This window comes from Herpailurus yagouaroundi, unplaced genomic scaffold (genome assembly GCF_014898765.1).
Source record: "Herpailurus yagouaroundi ecotype Mexico unplaced genomic scaffold, PumYag 28, whole genome shotgun sequence".
NCBI lineage: Eukaryota > Metazoa > Chordata > Mammalia > Carnivora > Felidae > Herpailurus > Herpailurus yagouaroundi.
The window spans coordinates 147,881,082-147,887,796 of record NW_024412376.1 but is presented as its reverse complement, the minus strand read 5'-3'; the positions used below and the strand labels follow the sequence as shown (position 1 = coordinate 147,887,796).

General features: G+C 45.9%; 2 long non-coding RNA genes across 2 annotated transcripts; one reads left to right on the top strand and one right to left on the bottom strand.

The window, feature by feature from the left end:
* Positions 1-700: 700 nt before the first annotated feature.
* On the bottom strand, positions 701-3,502 carry LOC121037319 (uncharacterized). The gene is made up of 3 exons (XR_005793713.1): positions 3,398-3,502; positions 1,449-1,582; positions 701-1,067 (listed from the first exon to the last, which is right to left on the bottom strand). It is a non-coding gene; the product is annotated as an uncharacterized LOC121037319 (long non-coding RNA).
* On the top strand, positions 2,677-3,946 carry LOC121037314 (uncharacterized). Its single transcript, XR_005793706.1, has 2 exons — positions 2,677-2,751; positions 3,420-3,946. It is a non-coding gene; the product is annotated as an uncharacterized LOC121037314 (long non-coding RNA).
* Positions 3,947-6,715: the final 2,769 nt, after the last annotated feature.

Here is a 6,715-nt window from a genome sequence, read left to right as displayed (position 1 = left end):
ACGTATGTCCAGGGCTCGCACCTGGGTTTGAAACGCAGGTGTGTGTCCGGGCTTCATGGTGCCTGGGGACAGACACTGCCATGTCGGACACATCTGTCTGGGGCCATCCCGCCACTCCCCAGCTATGCTGCCTTTGCCAGGTCACGAATCCTTTTTTGAGCCTCAGTCGCCAGCCTCTGCAAAACTGGGGATAAAGTCACCGATCTGGCCATCCATGTGGTGTTGTGGGGGCCAGTGAGGTAGCATGGGTGAGGGTGCGTGGCAAATCGTCAAGCCCTAGACAAGACTAAAGCACTTCTTGTGTATTTTTCAAACTCACCTACTTCCAAAAAAGGCTCACAAAGAAAGGTCCATCCCTTGTAAGTTTATGAAAAACAGAAAATAAATAAATAACCTGTCAAGGGGTTAAGGATGACCCCACCCATGAAGCACATCTCCATTATAACCCTGGAGCGGGGGAGGGTATTCCCCCAGTATTTACCCCCCCGGGGGGTGGGGGGGAAAGCCAGCTGTCAACTCTTACCACCAGCAAGCCAGCCATGTGACGGGAGAGAGATGCTCAGACATTCCGACCCCCCCCACCCCATGTGGGCCAGACCTGCGAATGAGCAAATCATCCTGAAGGTTTATCCGGCGAGCCTTTACATGACTCGAACCCAGCCCCGCCCCGTTTGGCTGAAACTGCTTCAGAATCCCTAAGCCAGAACTGCCCGGCTGAGTCCTAGCAACTCACTGACCCATGAAAGGTAAAAATAAACTGTTCCGAGCCACTAAGTTTAGGGGTAGTTTGTTGACAACAGTAGGTAACTGAAACAGTGTCCTAGGCTAATATTATATTTTAACTCAACAGTGTAGTTCGTTTTGAGCTCCCTGGCATTCGAAGCAACAAGGGGAGCAGGATGGATTATATGCACTTCTTATCTTGAGTATTAGGATTTACCTGAAGGGCTATTTCATCTGACTCGTCTCCTTGTGGTCCAATCAGAATGAAAATTAAACTATCTTCTTACATTAGAATCTCTCCGGTCTTGACCAAAATTACGGTTGTGCAAATTCTGTCATCTGCCCTGCTAGAGCAAACCAAAGAATTACAGTTGTCGCGGACAACAAAATGTTCCTTGCATCTGGCCCAAATCTTTCAGACGGTAGCTCAAGCCTATTTTCTCCTGTTTGGTGCTCAGTGCCTCTTCTGCCTCCTGCCTCATCCCCACCCCAAATTAAGTCACAAATGGGCTCAGTGTCTCTGGGGTCCTAAGCAGCCAAAATTAATGATTAAAATAGAAATGCTGAAAATAGTTGAAACTGAAGCAGATTGGATGATTTATTCAAACCTTCAGGAAAAATTACTATTCAGCCCAGAATTGGAAATTGGATTTGTGGTTCCTAAGAATGCAACACTTCCCTAGCGCTAGCCCCCGAAAGGGAAAGGAAACAAACATGTAACATACCTCTGTGACCGTCTTTGTGTCCTTTAGACCCAGGCTCTGGGAGGTCAGGAACCGCATCTGTGTTCTGGGTAGTGCAATGTTTAATGCCTTATGGTGCTTATTAAAGCTTGTCTTCATTAAGTGACCTTCCAAGTCTACGATAATGAAACACATAAAGCTGAGTGTGAATCGGGGAGTTCTGTTCTCTCCAGTGTGACCTCGGTGAACAGGCGTTACCTGCCTGTGGGTCCCATTCTGGGAAGGCTGGTTAGCACGGGGGGTATTTGAGGTCACCTCACTTACGTAGAACCTGAATGAGGCCCAGCCAACCCTGTGAAGGTAGTGAACCTTGTCCTTGTGTCCTTGACCTTGTTTTCTGTAGTCTTCCCCCACATTTGTCTTCACACCCCTAAGCAGGACTTCCGAGTCCTCGTAGCAAACCTCTGTGTGGACAGCCTGAAGGGTAGCAGAGAGGAGCACTCTCAAATCCCAGCTGACTTCCTAATACCACATTTTTCTAAATACTTTCAAATCACCAAGACATTTCACATCCATATTTCAGGTCACTGTCTCAACAATTCCTGTGGAATCCTGGGGGATGACCCTGTTATGGGTTGAATTGTGTTCTCTAAAAGGATATGCTGGGGAGTCCTAACCCCTGGTACCTGCGCATATGACCTTATTTGCAAATAGGGCCTTCGCAGATGTAATCAAGTGAAGTCGAGATCGTTGGGTGGGCCCTCATCCAATATGACCAGTGACCTTACAAGAAGATGGAAATTTGCTCATAGACATGCACCGAGGGGTGACAATGTGAAGACACAGAAGGAAGAAGGCCATACGAAGACAGAAGCAGAGATTGGAGCCACGAGGCCACAAGCCAAGGAACGCCCGGGGCTACCAGAAGTGGGAAGAGACAAGGAAGCATCCTTTTTTAGCGGCTTCAGAGGGAGCGTGACTTTGCCTGTGCCTTGATTTTGGACTTCTACCTTCTAGAACTGTGAAACAACAAACTTCTTTTTTTTTTTGTTTAATTTTTTTTTTTCAACGTTTATTTATTTTTGGGACAGAGAGAGACAGAGCATGAACGGGGGAGGGGCAGAGAGAGAGGGAGACACAGAATCGGAAACAGGCTCCAGGCTCTGAGCCATCAGCCCAGAGGCCGACACGGGGCTCGAACTCACGGACCGCGAGATCGTGACCTGGCTGAAGTCGGACGCTTAACCGACTTGCGCCACCCAGGCGCCCCGAAACAACAAACTTCTATTGCTTTGAGCCACCCAGTTTGGGGCACTTTGTTCGAGCAGCCTTCGAAAACTAATATGTAAGTGTTGTCATTTTCTTATATTTTTTAATCCAATGTTATTGGATACCTATTGTGTACCAGACTCTGTGCTGAGCTCTAGAACTCAGACCCAAAGCTACAGGTTGATACAAAACAAATCAAAGACCTGAGCCCTCTGATGAGTTTCTATGCTCATTCTGTCGAGTCTCAGGCTCTCCCCCAGCATCCTTACGCCCAGACACCCCCACCCCCACGCCCATCCGTCACCACTGTCTGGTCTGTGCCCGTTCCCACAACTGGCTGAGACGTAGGCAGTGCTGGGCCTAGAAGCAGCTTGGGAGATCTGATCCAGCCCCGTGGCTTTCCAGGTGTACCACCTGAGGTTGAGAGGGGTCACCCTACCAGTCAAAAGGCAGCATTGAACTCCAACACGTCTTCTCACTCTCTGACTCTGATTAAGTCATGTTATGAATAAATTCAACAAACAACAAATGTTTGTCGAACGAACACTAAATTATTAATCCCTGATAACGAGAATATGTTCTACCTCCCAGAGGTATTTGAATGTGCAACAATGCCTTAACCCAGAGGAGTGCGTTTCGGATCGCGGAGGGTGGGACTGAAGGTTGGGGCGGGCAAAGCAGGACAGGGGGACCCGTGGGCAAGGGTAGGGTCTTTCACTGACCTCATATCTCATATCCTTAAAGCAACTTCGGTGTCTGCTCAGGACAGAATGGCGACCACGGAGAACTCTGGACGGGGCGGAGGAAGAGATTGCTCCCTTCTGTACTTTGAGCGGCAGCAAAGGGCTATGACCATTGCCCTCCTGGATGCAGAAGGAGGCACTGGCCTCATTATATGCATACACCATGACTGCTGTCTTAAACTCCAATACTGCTGAACAATTCAGAAATAGATCCATTATAGGTCTGCTTTAGCCCCAGGGCTTTAACACGGGTCACTAGAAAATCCAAGATTGCACAGTAATTCAAACTCTTAAGAGGGAAAGGAAAAAAAAAATTCTCTTCAGCACTCCCGCTCGCCCAGAGTCCCTCCCTCCAGCATCACAGGGAGCCCCTCTTCATTTCCGTAGTGCTTTAGAATAAATAGCTCTTATGTTGAACTTGAAATCTAAATTTTTCGCCAGCTATTAATTGATAAGAGAAGCTCGTTTTACCTCTTATGCTCTGTAGTAAGATTACGGTGTAAATAAACTGGGTCAGGTTTAGCAGGATGGAGGTGAACTGTTCTCTAATTCCCCTTAATCTCTGGTAAAGGAATAACTAGGATTTGAACGTCAACATTCAATAAGCAATTATGGCACTCCTTCAAGCACGATCCAAATTAGTCTGCTGTTCCCTCAAATAGAATCCAAAGGACCTCCAAACCGTGCTCTTCGATTGCAACCTCCTTGTTTTGTTCTAACCGGTGAGAGGAGTCAGGATTGCAGGAGGGATTTGATTTGATTTATATTAATTTTTAGAGTATCAGGGATCTCTTGTTTTACTTGAAACAGATCAGGGAACGGGGTCAGTAAACAAGGGTTTTCTCGACTACTGATCTCGACTACTGATCACTGATCTCGACTACTGATCTCTCAGCATTTCATGAGGCTGGCTTCTAGCTTTCACAGTGCATTAGAATCATTATCTAATTATTAATCTCACCCTAGAGTTCTGAGGAGCTTATGACACCCGTTGAAGTTAATGAAGGCTTTTACCTGTGGATCTGGTACTAAATCGCTGTGATTGACCGAGTGCCCACAATATGGTAGGCACTGATAGAATTGACAGAAGGGAAAAAGAATTAAACGGAAGGAAATTAAGAAGAGGAAGAAGGAGAAGGCGTCAGAGAGGAGGAGGGGCGAGAAACCAAAAGGAGATTGTAACTTCAAAACACCTCGTTAGGAAAATGGGGCAGTTAAGGAAGGACTCACCAAGTAATCTGCTTAAACTTTAATTAATTATTCATTTATATATATTTATGTGGCACACTTTCTCTAGGGAAACCAATGTGCTTTGCAAACATATTAAATAATTAACTCCCTCAAATCTGAGTGGAAAGGGAGCAAAATTACTCCAGAAAAGGACCGGCGGGTTGATGAGTGATGGATGCGTCTCGCTTTGAAGAGGCGACCCATGTGATACCCACCAGAGACTGCATAACAAAAGACCGCTTCTGGGGGGTAACTATGGGTACTATGGTGATCCCTCCCTCCACCTTCCAGAAGAAGCAGCTTTTGCTTATACAGATAATGATGCTACGGAGAGAGACAAACAGGAAGACGCATACATTGATATGATACAGAAATCCAGTATGTTTTGAGGAAGGGTACTATTAGAAGAAAGTCAAATGGAGTGCATTTTTTAATAAAATACTGCCTTTGAGACAAAAGTTAAAGTTAGGACGTATTTTGAACCAAGAACATTGAACATGGCATTAAGTAAAATGAAATTGCAAAGGCCAAATGATGAGCAGCAGCATTTAGTAAGTTGTGTTTAAACAGATGTTGAATTCCTGAAATTACATCCTCAATGCATCGTTGACAGGACACTATTTAAAAAAAAAAAAAAATACCTTTAGCACAAGTGGTTTCAACATTTCTCTGGAAAGTAGAAATGTATCTGCCAGAGCAGTGGAGGTCAAAAACAAACAAAAAACTTAGGAAATTAAGAAAACACAAACTAAAAAACAAGAAGTGAAAGCGGCAGCTGTTCGGAGGCAGTGAGCATGGCCGAGGGGTGAGCGGGGCAACCATACAGGCACCAGAAGATTCGTGCCTTCTTGGGTCCAGCACTGTTGGGCAGTTGCAGGAACAACCTTATGTTCACTGCATCTCAAAACTAGTAAATTGGAATGCACCCACGCAGGAGGACAGACGTGGTCCTTGGAGAGGTCATGGTCATTAAAACTGCAACATGCATTTGTTCGTGTGCATATGGCCGGAGGGCTCGGCACCTGGCAGCTGAGGCTGAGACTTGGCCAAGTGACCTGTGGGAAGTTTCAGCGTGGGAAAGAGACCAGTGATTAACAAGACCGGCCTCCTTACCTTTTTAAAATGAAAGATCCGCCTTACCCCAAGACCACTAGCAAGAAATTAAAATAAAAAAGAGGAAGGGTGGTGAGTCCAAGGGAAGAAACTTTTTTTTTTTATTTTATTTTTAAAATGTATTTATTTAACTTCAAGTTAGTTAACATACCGTGTAGTATTGGTTTCAGGAGTAGAAACCAGTAGCTCATCACTTACATACAACACCCAGTGCTCATTCCAACAGGGCCCTCCTCAATGCCCATCTCCTACCTTTTCCCTCCTGTGACCACCCCCCGCCCTCCTCCATCAACCCTCAGTTTGTCCTCTGTATTTAAGAGTCTCTTACGGTTTGCCTGCCTCTCTGTTTTTATCTTATGTTCCCTTCCTTATAAGGGAAGAAACTTTTTTTTTTTAATTTTTTTTTTTTTTAACGTTTTTTATTTATTTTTGGGACAGAGAGAGACAGAGCATGAACGGGGGAGGGGCAGAGAGAGAGGGAGACACAGAATCGGAAACAGGCTCCAGGCTCCGAGCCATCAGCCCAGAGCCCGACGCGGGGCTCGAACTCACGGACCGCGAGATCGTGACCTGGCTGAAGTCGGACGCTTAACCGACTGCGCCACCCAGGCGCCCCTCTTTCCTTTTTTTTTTTTTAAGTTTATTTATTTTTATTTTGAGAGAGAGGCAGAGAGAGAAAGAGAGAATCTGAGCAGGGCAGGGGCAAAGAGAGGGAGAGAGTGAGAACCCCAAGCAGGCTCTGTGACCGCACAGAGCCTGACACGGGGCTTGAACTCACAGACTGTGAGATTATGACCTGAGTTAAATTCAAGAGTCAGATGCTTAACCCACTGAGCCACCCAGGCTCCCCTCTTTCTTCCTTCTTTCCTTCCTTCCTTCCTTTCCTCCCTCCCTATTTTTCTTTTCTTTTCTTTCTTTCTTTCTTTCTTTCTTTCTTTCTTTCTTTCTTTCTTT